Source organism: Ursus americanus, chromosome 28 (genome assembly GCF_024610735.1).
Source record: "Ursus americanus isolate L20-20 chromosome 28, mUrsAme1.1.p, whole genome shotgun sequence".
NCBI classification, from domain to species: Eukaryota; Metazoa; Chordata; class Mammalia; order Carnivora; family Ursidae; genus Ursus; species Ursus americanus.
In genome coordinates this window covers 13,935,299-13,952,621 of record NC_142154.1, presented here as the reverse complement: position 1 = coordinate 13,952,621, position 17,323 = coordinate 13,935,299, and the positions used below count along the sequence as shown (strand labels likewise).

General features: G+C 37.7%; 1 protein-coding gene across 18 annotated transcripts in view; it reads left to right on the top strand.

The window, feature by feature from the left end:
- LOC123790808 (uncharacterized) overlaps positions 1-17,323 on the top strand; it is a 274,206-nt gene that overhangs the window by 214,169 nt on the left and 42,714 nt on the right. For 17 of the 18 annotated variants that reach the window (XM_087856663.1, XM_087856691.1, XM_087856690.1 and 14 more), the window contains 2 exons: positions 3,592-3,715; positions 4,336-4,425. The exons of the other annotated variant lie outside the window; for it this stretch is intronic. The gene's annotated coding sequence lies outside the window, so the exon portion shown is untranslated. The remainder of the gene's footprint in view (positions 1-3,591; positions 3,716-4,335; positions 4,426-17,323) is intronic. 18 annotated transcript variants of the gene reach the window in all.

Below are 17,323 nucleotides of genomic sequence, written 5' to 3'. Positions count from 1 at the left end.
ACTTGGAGAAACTTTTTTTTTTAATCTGATGACCTTCATCATGGTGAATCTGCCTAGGTTTTAGTGCAAATCAAATTTTCAAATACTGCAGAGAGAGGTAAGAAGATACAGCTTTTCAGCTCTGTAATAATTTTTTGGATTATCAGGACTTATTTAAAACTTCCTTGGCATAAATCAGTTTAAAACTCAGTCTTCAGTTTTTTTCTTTAAAAATGAATATTCAGTAAACCCTAAGATTTTAAGGCAGAATAAGATTTGTTTAAATGTATGGGTGAAAGTTGATTTTATTAAACTGACGTTTTCTCACCGAGGGTTTTTTTTCTCTTAAGGCTACCTCATTGGAAAGCTGAGTTAAAAATAACCATTTCTATCAAATCTATACATGCATATAAAGTTGTTTGTTTGCCTAACATGACAATGGGAAAAAGAAAACAAAGCATTCTGACCTGGAAGTTCCAAATCCGTTTTAGTGACTTCACAGCTCCAATTTAAGGTGATTCTAGAAGGAAGCCATGAGTTTCACAGACAAGACTTTTTTTTTTTTCTTGCTAGGTGGTCAGTTTGTGCAACAAGTAAAGCAGCACAATTTCAGAGGTAAACAGAGAAGATAAGAAAGAGGGTGTCCACGCATTTTTTTCCCCTTCTGTAAAGTTCAGATCATGCATCATCTCTAATGAGCTTGATAAAGCATAGCAAGGCAAATGTGCCATAATTCATCATGTTTCCCATTTCAAAAGTGACAGGCAACCTAAGGGAAGAAGATTTTATTTTGTAACAATAAAAGAAGGAAGCAAGATAATCACATTTAAAACAATATCTGCAAAGGAACCCTTACAATCCACATCACCTATAGAAAATCGTCTTGTTCTACTGGGGATTTGTTCGGTTAATGCTGTACCGAAACTTCCATTAGCGCCCATAAGCAAAACAGTTGATTTTTATATTTAATCCAAATGTAGGAGAAAAAAATGTCTTTAGAAATCGCTTCACATTTTGAGGACTAATGGGCTGGTATTGTGAGAAACAGAAGCAATGTTGGCAATTGTTAGAAAGGTACCATGAGCTTTCATGTTATTTTGTTAAATGGTACAACATAAAATACTGAAAGAGCCAAGTGAAATCCATTGTGTAAAGAACCAATATATACTTCTATCAGTTCTCTGAGGCTGTTTGCTTAATTCTAGAACCGATTCAACAAAATACCTTCTCCAAAAATGTATCTCTTTTTGCTTCAACCATGCCTTTTGGAAATCAGTCATATATATATGTATATAAATACACACACACACATATATATATATATAATAGAGACCTGAACATCTCAGACTGCACACAGGGAGAAGGGTTGGTAATCAACTGGATATATTGCACATAATCACGTCTCTAATGCCTCAAGTATTCTGCCTTATCTGCAAGTAAGCAAGGGAGGATGAAATGTGATTTGGTCCCTATAAGAAAAGTAAAAGCTCCCACTGGAAAGAAATGCTAATTTGTTTACAACACCGCAAACCCATATCCAATCACAAAATATACCACTTTTTAAAATGGCTAAAGAAGGCAATTTGTCTTTATTAAGAAGTGTAAGGATCATGTTTATTTTAAGTTACTATCTGCACAGTAATGAACAAGTAGCAGGAATGCTATGCAGGGAAAGTAGCTGTTTTTGTTTGGAATATAAGGAGTATATTTACACGAAGATTCAAAATACAGAAACACAGTTGCGTCTAATTAATTACAATTAGTGAAGACCTTGAATCTTCACGTTGAAGTGCTGAGGGTCAAGGGCTTCAGGGTTAAGATAGAGAGTGTCTTCTATATCTTTCTTTGCATATTAGAACACATTATATTTGGTAGATTTAAGGGCAAAACGTCCTGTGGGAATTATAGTAATTGATTTTATATGGTAGGGATAGAGGGAATAGAGCAAATTCCATCACTGTTATATCCTAATCATTGGTCGTTGCTTAATGGCATTCCAGTGGTAAACAGCCTGACCTACTTGCCACTGAATAGTTAATATGCCAAGGCATATTTTAAGCAACCTTTGTTTCTTTTGGGACCCAAGAAGAGCTTAGCTTCTCACCCTTGCCTTTGAGTTTTTTAACAGGAGGGAGAAAAATGAGAGATCCAATTATGTACATATATCTGGTCAACTCAAATTGATTTTATATAATGAAACAAGAAATTGGGGATGCCCAGGTGGCTCAATCGGTTGGGCATCTGCCTTTGGCACAGGTCATGATCCTGCAGTCCTAGGATCGAGTCCCTCCTCGGGCTCCCTGCTCAGTGGGGGGCCTGCTTCTCCCTCTATCTGCTGCTCTCCCTGCTTGTGCTCTCTCTCTCTCTGACAAATAAACAAGTAAAATCTTAAAAAAAAAAAAAGAAAGAAAGAAAGAAAGAAAGAACGAAAGAAATTGAGTTTCCCCTCACAAGTTTATTCACCTGTGTTGTTACCCAAAGGAGCCTTACTTTAAGGACTAGGACATTCTCCCTGCTCTCTCAAATAGAAGTTGAGACTCCTTCATGGGCTCCCATTCCTTCCTCTCCTGTTACTTTAAGGTTATTGCAGGGGATGGAGATGGAAATGCTTCTCTAATACGTGGGCTCATTGTTGAGATTGATAGGTTTTACCCAAGTGGACTGATCAGTAATACGCCACCCTTATCTCAGGGACTGGGGACATTCTCCATTATTGCAAAACACCTCCCTGACAAGTTTTCAGTACTTGATTCTAAGAAAGGCATTTGGGTGACTGTAGTGTACATGCTTGAATTTGCTCTTTTTTTTTTTTTTTTTTTTTTTTTGGCATTTCTCCTTTTCCTTCCGATCCCCTTTCCTACCCAGGGACCATTATGTTCTTCATTTTTGGAAAGGAAACTTTTAAATTTCAACCTACGGTCATCCTTTGATTATTGGATCTTGCTCCTCATGTCCTAAATAATTTCTTTGATTTATTGATATTCCCATCTTCACACAGATGCTTCACTTGCTGTCCCTTCAGCGAACAAAGTCTGAGCGATGTATCTTTTACTATTCTCAAAGAATCAGTGATTTCAGCCATTTCTTTTTCTTAACTTTATATTTTGTTCCAGGGGCTTCTAAATCATGTGGAACTGAGAAATGATATTTGATATACACCGCTAGGATCCCATAGAACTGAACTGAAATGTACAATTCGGGGTTTCAAAAAGAAGGGGGAAATAACAGTCTTGAGTTGTTCTCTTAAATAATATTAAGATTAGAATTAATTTTAACAAACATGGTAGCTTTCAACGTCCAGTGGAAGAGGATCCATTGGGACACAATGTGACAGTGTCTCTGAAGAGAGTGGGCTGAAGACGGCTAGCGCTTTATGCACATCTTTCTTTATGGGGCTAGACTGACATGGCCGACAGGGTCTCCACAATTTCCGTAAGGACAAATCAGTACATTTTTTTTGGGGGGGGGAGTGTGGGAGGGTTGAGAGGCACCCTTGACAAGGGTGCAATCCACTAGTTAAAATGCTGTTATCTGGTCTTTCCCCATCTAGTCACAGCCACTAGACCTTTCTATAGTATTCCTGTCTTTGATTTTTGGTTAACACTTTCCCAGACAGATCTGCCAAAGGGGCATTGTCAGCCAGCCAGAGAAAGCCTGTGTCCCAATAAGGATGTCACCGGTGAGGGCTTGGCCACGGGGCTTTTCGGCCGCCCTGCTAACGTCATCACTCTCTGAGGTGAGGTGTGGATGGAGAACATATGATCCAACAGTCGCTGGAGGGCAGGTTTCTTCAACTGAAAGTCAGAGCTCTTTGTAACATCAGTTGGGATTTGGTTGGAAAGGAGCCTGTACCGTCCGTATGGTTCGTGCTCGCTCATCTCTGGATTGTTCTTGTGAGGAGTGTTCAAGGTTTCATGGCTTCGCTCCCTCCCTGCTTCGATACCAGCAATAGTGAAAAGTAGAGAGACATCACTGCGATGTAGTTTATAATGTCACATCCAAGGAGAAAAGGGGGAAAAAAAGGTGACCAAGCGGTATTTCTGGCTTGAGGATTTGGGGAATTACCAAATAGTTGAGCTTCTAGTAATTCAGGAGATGCAGCAAAAAGATTTCTGTTGTTAAGCAGGAGGCGAATGATCTAGCAAAAATGTACCATTTCCAGGCCAGGCAATTAATATCCTTTAAATCAACTTGGGAAGGAAGGGAGCCCAGTCAAGGTGTTGTAAAATTAAAAAAAATAATATATATATGTATATATACACACATATATATGTATATATATTTAATGTGTGTGTGTTTTAAATTTCCTTCTGTATTAAAAATTATGTTAAAACTGAATTTCTTTCGTGTTTCCAGACAAAACCCGGGATAACCGAATGTCTTGGCCTTCCTGAGTAGAACTGTGGGCGTGATTGTCAAGTAACTGTTTAAAGATGCTTACAAGAGGTATTTATTTCAATCAGGACCTAAACTTCTATGAAAGCCCCTTTCTTTCCTTCCCTGCTTCCGCTGCCACAAGTGCTTCTACCCAGATGGGTATCAGAAAGTGGGATTCAGGTTCGGGCCCTGCTGAGCCAGGGGAATACTCGGTCTCCTCATTTAAAGCAACTGGATTTTTCGCTCTTCGAATGTAGGAAACCTAATTACACCCTGGTAAATTCTCTTCAGTCTACCAAACACAGAAAAAAAACAGTGACAGAATCTAAAAGGCCAGAAAAGAGAAAAGAGTCCCTCAGACCTAATGAATCCAAACTAAACACCTCTCCACAGAAATGTCAAACATTTCTCTTAGCACAAAACAAGGCTTAAAGAATGCCCTGCTTTTGTCTCTGGCCTAATTCCTTAAGCAGAGAGGGGGATTTTCCTCTGGGAGTGTTATTTCACAAAGAACGAAACAGCAAATAAACAAAAGACTCTCAAAGAGAGAGAGAGTATAAATAAAATTCATGACTCTTTAAAGAGTTTACACTGAAAGAATGTGGGGGATTATTTACAATTAAAGCATAGCCTCTGGAATACAGTTATTATAGATATAAAACAAAGAATAAGAGTTCATTTCATTTTGTTCACAGGAAAGTGCACCTGACTACTCGGAGTTTGAAAAAAAAATCACAAAACTTCACTTTCTCAAGTTCTCTTATTTTTGTTGTACGCACGTGTAAAACTTCTTACGTGACGGACAGAGCGTTTCTCATTTATTTATACATTCCTTTTAAAAGCGGCAGGTGATACCTACTGCTATTTGATTAAAAAAAAAAAAAAAAACCCAAACAGGTCGAGAGACAAAGTTCCAAGAAAAAGTTTTGTTGTGGATGTGTTTACAAGGAATTATCCACATTTTCACACTTTGAAAATGAGCGCTTTCGGTGGCAAAATCGTCTTCAGTTGAACAAAGGAAAAGTCGTAAGCCACTAAGAAAAAAGTTGGAATTAAGAGAAAAGTAAGAGAAAGAACAGATTTAGGACTATCTGGTTTCCTGGCAAATCATCCGATAACACAATGGGGTTGTTAATAACAGAAATGGGGGAAGGGGTAAGTTGAATACGAAACAAATGCAAGATTTTGGTATTAATGTAATAGGCAGACAGAAATAAATGGTTATTAAGATAAGAAGCAGAGGCTAGAGAAACCACTTGATTATAAATTATAGAGCAATTAGTCCCCTTTTCAAGTGAGTGTGTATGCGTGTGTGTGTGTGTGTGTGTGTGCGTGTGTGTGTGCGTGTGTATTAGGCATTTGAATTCTAGTTTTGGTGTGACTTAAAAAAAAAACGCAGATGATAATGTTAAAAGCCATGAAACGGGGACCCTTTGGACAAACGGCGTTTGAAGGTAGAGGTCTAGTAAAAGTATGGTCTTCTTAAAAGCTTCAGTCATGAGCCTGGGAGATGGGGTGAGGATTTAAGCCCTTGCAGAGTTTACAGCAAAGTTTAGATTGAGTCTTATCCTGACGTGCCTGTCTCAGTGAAATGTCTGAAACATTTGGCCCCATGAGATTAAAAGAACAGAGCTTATATTTAGCATCTGCTCCCCCCCTCCAACTCCAACTTTGCTACTAATAAAATTCAGCTCTATGGAAAAGAATTTGAATTCCAGCTGGGCAGTTTTCAAAATAAGATGAAAAGTTAAGCAGGCAATTGGTGTGTATTTAGGGCTCAAAACACCTTGCCCCCTAGAAGACTTGAAGGAGTTAATCCCTTCTCAAGATAATCCACTAAAGAGCATCCTTCATTATGATGTTAAAAGCAAGGATCAGTGCTGGGGAGTCTAACAATAGGACAGGGGGCTTTTCAGTCCCAACCACATTCTTCCTAGGTTAGAAACAGAAACTGCTGTGATTGCAGCAGAAAAATAGAGCAGGACTTTTCTCTTATGTTAAATATTCAGATGGAAGGAAGGGGAGGGGTGGGGGGGGGAACGTACCACATGAACTAAATTCCTCATTGGATAGTTTTTCTTGGAGAATTAATATTTCAGATTATTTTAAAAATTGTACTCTCATGAGAGGAAAACAAGTTTTTAACTCCACAGTTTGGGAGCACTTTGAGTTCCTGCAGAAGTGCATTTTTGATGAAATCATACTCAATTACATGCCCCCTCTCCGCTCACTACAGCCCCCCACCTTGATATGTTCAATGAACACAAAACTCACTCTAAACTTTTTACCAAAGATGCAAGCTGAAGTTATTTGGTCAAAATTTGATCCTGTGACGCGTGACGTTTCCAACTTACGGCCAGATTTGATTTCTCAGAGTCTTAATCATTTTCCATAAGTGAGAAGACAAAGTATTTAGTGTTTGTAAGCAAATGAATCTTAAAAACCCGGTTTAAAAATCTTGTTTTCACTATATTTTAGTACGTTTCATCGTGTTGATAATACAATTTACTGTTTGTTCTTGCTCTCAAAATATTGTGTAAGAAGGTAGTTTTAAAACTAAAAAGGATTCCTATAAAAATCTTCAATATAAGCCCATATCTTAGGTAACTCAGGACGGCAAAAGTTGGCTATCCCAGGCTATGGGAAATGTTTTCTTTTTTTTTTTTTCTCCCCCTTTTGTAAAGTGTAAATACATTATTTTGTAAAGCATATTTGTTTTAAGGAATTCATCCTTACCAAAATTGAAAAAAGACAGGGAAAGTTTTTTTTTTTTTTTTAAAGTGTGTTTGAAGTGGAATCAACCCGCAACTCATGAATGTGTGTTCGTGTGCTTCGCCTTCCATGATCTCTTTTGTGTTCCTATGGTGTTCCAGGCATCTGGGCTCTGAAGACCCTGAGCTCTGGTTGCAGCCCTCAAGGGGCCAAAGGTGGACAAGCACAGCTCTGGGGGGGTGTGACTGAGCATGCGCTGGAGTGGTAGTAATCATCAGAGCTAGAAGAAAAAGAGAGAAGGGTTGATGGGATTTGGACTTGGATGAGTTCAAAGAGCCATCTGGAAACACTGGGAAGACAAAGAATTTGAAAGGGAGAAAGTAGGAATGCTAAATAAATAGAAGCCCTTGAAATGTGGTCGAAGACCTGCTATTATATAGAGAAATATCAGGAGCTAGTATTTCAAACAGGATTTGATTAATATTTTATTTCCATGAGAAGCACCATGAAAAAGGAAGGACTTTCGAGGTCAGAATTGTGGCACTTATCAACCGTAGGACTTGCTTCTCTACTCTTATTTATATTCAATGAGAATACTTATGCCTGCACTATAGGCTAGCATGAAGATTCTCAGAGACGGACCATCAAAACCTACTTTAATCATGATACACAGGTGCTAAAAACAAAACCAAAACCAAAACCAGAAACCTGGAGTTGGGCAGACTCTGTAGGTGTTCACTATGTGACTTGGGCAGGGCCCCTGCTCTTCCTAAGCCACAGTTTGTTCATCTGTGAAGTGAGAATGGTACTAACTCAAAGCGTCGCTAGGAAGATACAATAATATGGTCCATAAGGGACTCAGTGCCTGGCTTATAATAAGCTCTTAATTAAGTTCAGTCAAAGCAGCAAGCACATATATTGCAGAATGTCAAACATAGAGAAAATGCATTTGAAAACTTAGATTCTGTCTTCCTTTGTAAATATAGGCTTCCATATTTTCAAGTCATATGCAGAGGGTCAATTCAAGGAGTGCAAGTGTTACTAAGATTTTGCTCTTATAGCCAAAGTATTTTCTTTAGCCCATATCCCTGCAGCTGAATTTTATTAAAAAGATGTAAAAAGTAAATTAATTAATGTGAACTCTTCCCTTCATCATACATTGATTGAGCCGCCATTCATTATGAAAATGAAGCAGGATTTATATAGTTTACCTTTTACCTGTTGTTACCTCATTTAATCTTCCTGACGTTTATGTAGAATATTAGTCTCAGTTTTTATTTTAATAGATGAAGAAACAGATTAAAATGCACCCAAGAGCACCGAGCTGATGAGTAAGTCGCAAAGCCAGAATTGAAACCTCAAGGCTCCTAGTTTGGATATCTTCTCCATGGAACATGGAGACAGCATTGCAGTCTTCTTCCACTTGGTTCTCCCAAAGCCCGACATCCAGGAGGTTCTAGGAGATGCTGGTGGGCTTGGACCCTCTGCTTTCATTAGCTGCTTTGTGAATGGAGCCTCCTGGGTTCCACCATTGTTCTATGACTAATCCTACCCGTACTGTCCACACGGAAACTACACCTACTACCACTGTCTAGAGGAAGGCTACTCTCCTGATGGAACCGAGGGATTCTGCTAAGGATCTAAACATACTGTATGTGCACAGGCCCTAAGACAGAATGTTCTATAAGTGAATGACCTAGACTTTTGCCTTGAGAAGCAAGTGGGGTTGGATTGGAAGAAAGCCCTGACATTACTTAGGCAAACTATGTTCCTGGCAAGCAGGCCGAAGACTGAATCTGAGTATTTTTCACCTTCCTAGAGTACCATGCATCAGATAAGTGTTCAATACTACTAATTGAATTGAATTCATTTGACAAAATAAAAGAAAAAAAAGTATGGGTCAAGAAATGTTCTTAGGTTAAGAAGCGATCTTGAATTCACAGCTTAATCAATAATGATTTGCAGATTCATTATTTCCCAACTTTAAGTGGGTGCTGCTGTCTGCTTAGTTATTTTTAAACCTTTACTAGATACATAAATACTTTCCTCTTTAATGAGAATGAAGCTGGGCAGTCTGCGCCTTATCATGAAATTCCATTTTACTCACAAATGTTTTAGTTTAGACTTTTAAAAAGTCATTAATTTATTGCCTTTTTTCTTATCGTCTTAAAAAAAGGGGGGAGTATAAAGGAAAGAAGCTCTTATTGGTGAGAAGACAGAACACATTTCCATCAGTCGAGCCAATAATTCAAGCTGCTGATTATGGCAATTAAGGGCCAATCTGGAGAAAGGTGGACAGCCCTGGGCTACACAGGGATGGATTTTCAGCAGTGGGAACCCAAAATCTTTGGTGAAATGGGGAAAATATTGTGCAGATGTAAGTAAACTGGGACATTGACAGCCATCAGAAAATTGATCACCTAATGTCTTTTGTCATCAGCCCCTCTTCCTTGTGACTGCATGTTTCTGTACGTGCATTTGACTTTAATTATTTTATTAAAAAAATTTTTTTTGATCATTGAAGTATAGTTGATATATAATATTATATTAGTTTCAGGTGTATGACGTAGCAATTTGATAGTTCTATACGTTGAGCAATGCTCGTTTTTTTTTTTTTTAAATGATTTTTTATTATATTATGTTAGTCACCATACAGTACATCCCTGGTTTCCGATGTAAGGCTCGATGATTCATTAGTTGTGTATAACACCCAGTGCACCATGCAATACGTGCCCTCCTTACTACCCATCACCGGTCTATCCCATTCCCCCACCCCCCTCCCCTCTGAAGTCCTCAGTTTCTTTCTCATAGTCCATAGTCTCTCATGTTTCATTCCCCCTTCTGATTACCCCCCCTTTCTTTATCCCTTTCTTCCCCTACCGATCATCCTAGTTCTTATGTTCCATAGATGAGAGAAATCATATGATAGTTGTCTTTCTCTGCTTGACTTATTTCACTTAGCATTATCTCCTCCAGTGCCGTCCATGTTGTAGCAAATGTTGAGAACTCGTTCTTTCTGATAGCTGAGTAATATTCCATTGTATATATGGACCACAACTTCTTAATCCAGTCATCTGTTGAAGGGCATCTCGGCTCCTTCCACAATTTAGCTATTGTGGACAAGCAATGCTCGTTTTAAATGCATTCTTGAAAGAGATTAATAGAGATAGTTTTCAAATAAGTACTATTTATTACCAATAATAGAACATTTATATCCCACAAGTACTCTTGCTCACATCTGTATTTTGAGGCAAACATCAAGTTGACATGCAGTAAAAGCCATATTTTAATAGATTTTTTTTATTTTCCAAAAACAATAAATAAGGTGCTTAGTTTAAGTATGTACACACTGGCTGCCTACCAATTAAGATGTTTTAAATTCAATTAAATTTTAAATTATGAAAGCCACGAGGGGCAGCGCAAGGATTCTTTTTAACATCTAAGAAATTTAAATGTTTTTTGAAAATTACAGAAATATCCAAATCAATCACTTTTTAAAACTAAAAAAATAAATAATTAAAAACTGAGAGTTATTAAAGATGAACTTTTTTCCCCTGTCACTTCGCAGAGCTGAATTAAATATCTCCTATCATAGCCAGAGAGAGCTTTTCTATGTAAATACACCTTACCAACATTTCTCAGATTATTTTAACATCTTCAATCTTAGACCCACAGTGAGAGGCAGAGTATAAAACGGTCCCCAGTAATCCTTGCCTGCTGGTATTCATGCTCTTGCATAATCCACCCCCCACCCCCTTGAGTGTGGGTCTGCGTCTTACTTCTAACCGATAAGGATAGAGCAAAGGTGAAGGAATATCATTTCTCTGATTATATTATGTAAGATGAGAACTTCTGTCTTCCAAGCCAACTCTCTTCCTTGCTGGCTTTGATGAAGCGAAGTGCCATGTTGGATAGATCTTTGTGGCAAAAAGCTGAGAACAGCCTTTGGCCAACAGCCAGGTAGGAACTAAATCTTTCATCCCAACAACCCAAAAGAAATTGAACGATGCTAACTGACGACCACATAAGTGATCTTCCCAACCGAACCTTCAGCTCCGGTGAAATATCAGGTACTATGAGATCAAGATGCCAACATCCTGAAAGAGAGAACTTAGCTGTGTCCAGATTCCTAAGCCACAGAAAAGAGATAGTAAATGTGTATTGTTGAAACTGCTAAATTTGTGGTCGTGGGTTATGCAACAAGAGGGGACTAATGCAGGCAGATACATACACATGAATGGACACTATTTGGTTTTTGAAATAATTGTGTAAGTTTCAAGTGTGCAGTGTATTAATTTGATATATATTGCAAAAATGATTACCACCATAGTATTAGCTAACACCTGTGCCACATCACATAATTAATATTTCTTTTTTGTGGTGAGAACATTTAAGATCTACCATCTTAGCAACTTTCAACTATATAAGACAGGATTCTTAACTATAATCACTATACTGTACTGTAGATCCCCAGAACTTACTTGTCTTATAGCTGGAAGTTTGTACTCTTTGGCCAACATCCCCATTTTCCTTCATCTGCAAGCCTTTGGCAATCATTCTAGTATGATTCTATGCATTTGGCTTTTTTTTTAGATTCCACATATAAGCGAAACATACGGTATTTGTCTTTCTCTGTCTGACTTATTTCACTTAGCATAATCCCCACAAGAATCATTCATGTTGTTGCAAACAGCAGGATTTCTTTCTTGTCTCATGGCTAAACATTATTTAATTGTATGTATATATCATCTTTTTTATCCATTCATCCATTGATGGACGCTTAGGTTGTTTCCATGTCTTGGCTATTTTGAATAATGTTGCAATGAACATGGGAGTACATCTCTTCAAGGTCCTGTGCTCATCTACTTTGAATATATACCCAAAAGTGGGATTGTTGGATCATACAGTGGTTCTATTTTTAATTTTTGGAAGAAACTCCATACTACTTTCCATAGTGGCTGTACCGAATTACATTCTCACCAACAGTGCACAAGGGTTCCCTTTTCTACAGATCCACTCCAGCACTTGTGATCTCTTGTCTTTTTAATGATGGCCATTGTGATAGATGTCAGGTGGTATCTCATTGTGGTTTTGGTTTGCATTTTCCTGATGATTAGTGATGTCAAGCACCTTGTCATGTACCTGTTAGCATCTAGATGCCTTCTTTGGAAAAAAAAAAATGTCTATCTAGTTCCTCTGTGCATTCTTAAATCAGATTGGTTTTTTTGTTGTCATTGAGTTATATGAGTTATTGATATACACCTTTTGAATATTAACCTGTAATCAGATATATGTTTGCAAATGTCTTCTCCTATTCCACAGGCTATCTTTTCATTGTATTGATGGTTTCCTTTAATATGCAGAACTTTTTTAATTTGATGTAGTCTCACCAGTTTATTTTTGCTTTTATGGTCTTTGCTTTCTGGGTCAGGTCTTTCTTCCTTTTTTTTTTTTTTTTTTAAAGATTTTTATTTATTTTAGAGAGACAGCACATAAGGGGAGGAGCAGAGGGAGAGAGAGAGAGAATCTCAAGGAGACTCCCCGGTGAGCACGGAGTCTGACTTAGGCCTTGATCTCACCACCCTGAGTTCATGACCAGAGTCAAAACCCAGAGTCAGCCGCTTGACCGACAGCACCACCCAGACACCCCGGTTTTTCTTTTTTCAGCAGAAAAATTTCTGGAAGAATGTTTATGATAATACTATTTTTTTCTTTGGATGGAGTAAAATCAGACAGACAATATTAAACTATCTGGGTTTTCTTTATTTTCTGCAAGGGATATGTCCCGAAATGAATGTTTCAAGGCTTGTATTAGGTTCATAGCTTGAGGTGAATTGAGACTGTTACCTATAGGACTTAAAATATATTCCAATCCAATTTCCAGGCCTATCCTCATTGTCTCAAGTATGGTTGTGTGAAACACTTCTCACTGTGGTGTCTTTTATTTTTTTATAATGAATAAATTCAGTTCCATTTTTTCCCCACCGCTCTTCATTTCATTCGAGAAGAGGAAAAGACAGGAATATCAAACCATACTCTCTTACTGGCTCTTAGGGATCCACTTAAACTTTAATAAAGTTTAAATTTACTGATGACATCAAATGCTTTTGAGAGCTAATGAGCATTCTCTCCAATGCTATTCCTCCTTTATCATATAGCTATTTCAATTCTTCTATTATCTAAAACACATGTCTAACTCCTAGTATTTTTCTGGAAGTAAATTTTTAACTGTTAAATAATGGAAAGCCCAAATATGTATGATCCTTTTCTATAAATCGAACTATGTACAATGTGGTTACTCCCTGGATTCATTAAGACTTATTCTCAGCAAAGTTCGTGCCATCTTAATCACAGTGATCATCCAGAAGGTGACCAACAGTAGTTGAGCAAGTTGGCTACTGTACCGGGGATACATATAGCTTTAGAAACAGTGAAAATATGTGCATTCAACAAGCCACATAAATGTCGCTCTTCGGAAAGTACCAACTGGTAATCATTGCTTTTGGCGCTAAGGCACATTGATTTAAAAAGTCTGGGAAATGTGTCCGTACACATGAAAAAACTTCATGACTTTTCCTTTAATCTTCATTTTTACTTTGTTTTCTAGAAGAGTTCCATGTGACCTGTGCCGACATAAGGCATATTCAGAGCCCTTGGCTTTCTAGTTGGCAGAAACAAACATACACACTGCCAACACCATAGTACATTTACTTTTTTATGAAGTTGAAAGGCTCACAGGACTCGGACATGATTGGAAATTGCATCATAAAGTAACTATGAAAATATAGTTCACTTTATTCATAATCCATGTATCTCACGATCTCGCTGAAATGGCCTGTGTTTCTTAACTTGATCACGCCACCTTCCCTCTCTTGGGCACACTTGCCTCCAGCCTCTCTTATTTATTCCTTAGTGTCATGGCAGGGGTCTTTCCTAAGTGGGCTCAGACACTCCAGCAGAGGAATACTGTTGTGTTTCCCAAAAGAACAACTTGCATGAGACCCTTGGTCACCAGGGCAGCCTTGCCACAGGGCCATCTCACCAACAATTTCATGACACATTCCTGGCCGTGCACAGAATATTTTACCAAAGACAAGCAACCAGAACACGATGCCTGCACAATAAAGCCTCCCCCCCCAGCTTCAGAAATGAGTGACAAGAATTTCATTAGTCAAGGAGATGTCTATTGAAGCAATGCAACAGTGATTTTATTGCCGCTAAGTGGGAAGCTTTATTGTGTATGTATGTGTTTGCTTTTAATCATTCCGTGGTACTCAGATGGGTGGTATAGAAATGTAAAGATAATGTTTTTGAAAGGTTCATGCTGTTGTTTAAAAACATAAAGGAATAAAACTTAATTAACAAAAAATAAGTTCTACTGTTGTGTAGCCTGTCTTGGAAAGCTTGAGGATAATAGAAGAGATTTTCTTATTAATTATTAATACCAATCATTAGTTATTATATCCTTTAATCTGGAAAGGAAAACAAGAAACCTGACATTCATCCTGAACAGTTGCTTTTGTTCTCTCGAATTTTTATGGAAAAGGGACATCATGGATTTCGAAGGCTGTCTTGTCTTATATGAATAGGCCCTCTTACTGCATTTTTGGACATCCAAGTACCCTCTCGCCTTCAGAATCCCAGGGCACAGCCCAGGGAGCCTTGTCCTTGCAAGCACCAAGTGACCCATTGCTTCCCCTGCCCCAAATCCACAATACTTGTTAATCAACAACTTTTGAGGCATCTCATTTTATTCCAGTTATCTCTCGCAGTCTTAACAGTGTCTCTTTGGTACCCAGCATACGTATCATTTCAAGTTTCAGTTCTCAAGTCTGATAAAAGTAATAAACCCACACTGCCAGCGGTGGCACATTAAGCTGGTAAAATGGGTTTCATCTTAATTGGATATGAGCACTGTTATCGCTAATAACCCCAGGATACTTCTAATTGGACTCTCTCTCTCTCTCTCTTTTTATTTTTGAAACACTAATCGCATTGACCAGCCTAATTTCTTCATCCCCCCACTCTTCGAACCCAAATTTTGAAATGCAGTATAGAAATATTCTCATTTCAGGAGGTTATTTCAGTATTATTTCTTTGTATTAAGCCAAAAAAGGTGAATGCTTTTGTAAAAATAAATAAATAAATAAATGGTTCCTTTTTAAGTTTTCACAAAAAAAGAAATGGTAGGAAGACTCTGCTATTGGCATCGCAATGATGTCTTTAATGTCGTTCGGTTAGCTGCCAGCTTCACCTCAGGACACTAAATTCTCAATTTTGAGTCCTTTTTAAAAGATAATGGTTTCCTCTGTTGAATTATTTAGTGTAATTTTAGCTCAAGTTATATATCAGGAAAAAACCACTATTTTAGAAGTTATCACATGCGCAAATATTAGATTTTTGTCTCATCTTGATTTTACAAATATTGGTGAATATATATGAACATTATAGGAATCTAGGATGTCACGATTTTGGTTAAGAGAAAAAGGATGTGACAAGACTTCTTCCACAGGTAGCTATAGTTTGGCTGCTTGTAAGCACACACTGACATACACACGAAGGTAGGAACACTCGATTCCACTATTCCATGAGATCAACTTGAAACTAAATTTCAACACGCAAAATCAACTCCAATATTTCTTTGTACGAGTCTCTTTAGAGTGCCAAGGCACATCCTTGGCACCAACAGAATAAGAAAATAGGAGTCTTAAGAGGGGTTAAAGGAATGAAAAACAACAAAAAATTTTGGATTTCACAAACCAGCAATTTTTTCTTCGATAAGTATAAAAATGGAACACTGCATATGTTTTAATTGTTGAAAAATGTCATGTGAGCCATCCACTGGCAGAAATAATTCATTTTTAATGGACATCATAATTTTTCTTGAGCAATATATATTTTTATCGGCTGAGTGCGGGCCTTTATAATTATTATTACTATTCCCATATAATTAAAAGCCTTTATGTAGATATCATTAAATAATTATAGATGTGCGAAAGAAATGCTTACCATTTTTTCCAATCCATAAAACGATGATCAGAAAAAGTATTCATTAATTTATATTTACATTTTTAGCAATTAAATTAGCAATACCTGAAGCACAGATGAATGTGGGTGAAAAGCTTTAATAGAATCTTTTCTAATATCAAAGCTATAGTGACATCACATATGCCTTTTATGTTGACTTGGAAAATTATGCATCATTGTTACTCTGAAAGGTATTTGAACAGACAGTCGTGTGTTGTGTGTATGTGTGTGTGTGTGTGTAATATATGTGTATGTCTTAGATGCGGGAGAGATGGTATATTATATACACATATATGAATGTGCATATATGTACATATATGAGACATATAAGATGTATACAGAAGAAAGGATATACGTATTGTATAAAACAAACATATATACATGCACACATATGCATATGGTGGTGATGATAATGATGATGATGATTTTATAGCTGGCAAACATTTTAGTTCCTCCGGGACTCATTCTTGTTTTTCTTCAGTTTAAAAGACCAAAATTACATAATTTCCTAATGAGATTTTGGAAAGAGTGAAGCATATCCAAACTCCAACATAAGAAAGGGCACTCCTCCACTTTTCTTGAAGGAAGATGGTAGAGAACAAACTCTCTTGCTCTATTTCTCCCTCTCACAGTGTGATCTCAGAGGGATTTGTTTATTCTCCATCCATCAGTCAACCAGAACTTCTGGAATGCCGGAGGTCTCTCTGGAAGACACTCTGCTGGTCTCTGTGGAAAACAGAGACTGATGGTGGATGTGTGACACATGAGCTCTCTCTTTTTATATATACATTGAGAGAGAGAGTGAAAGCAGGGCAGAAGGGGCAGAGGGAGAGAGAGAATCTTAAGCAGACTCCATGCCCAGTGCAGAGCCCAATGCGGGGCTCGATCTCACGATCCTGAGATCAAGACCTGAGCTGAAACCAAGAGTCAGACGCTTAACCAATTGAGCCACCCAGGAGCCCTGACATGAGCTCTCTTCTTAATGAACGCATCATCTGGTTGTAGAAACATTATCCATACATTTAAAAATATGATTTAAATGTAAGGTGGACTATTAAGTTATATATGCATCATCAAAACTAGTCATAACTACAACTTTGACCAAAAACTTTATCAGGAAGGCAAAAGAAAGAGCTGCAATTGTATGTAGTCTTGCTTTGGGTATATGTTCTTATATGTGTTTTACATCCGTTACTCTAATGTGCGCATTAAACATAGACAAAAATTG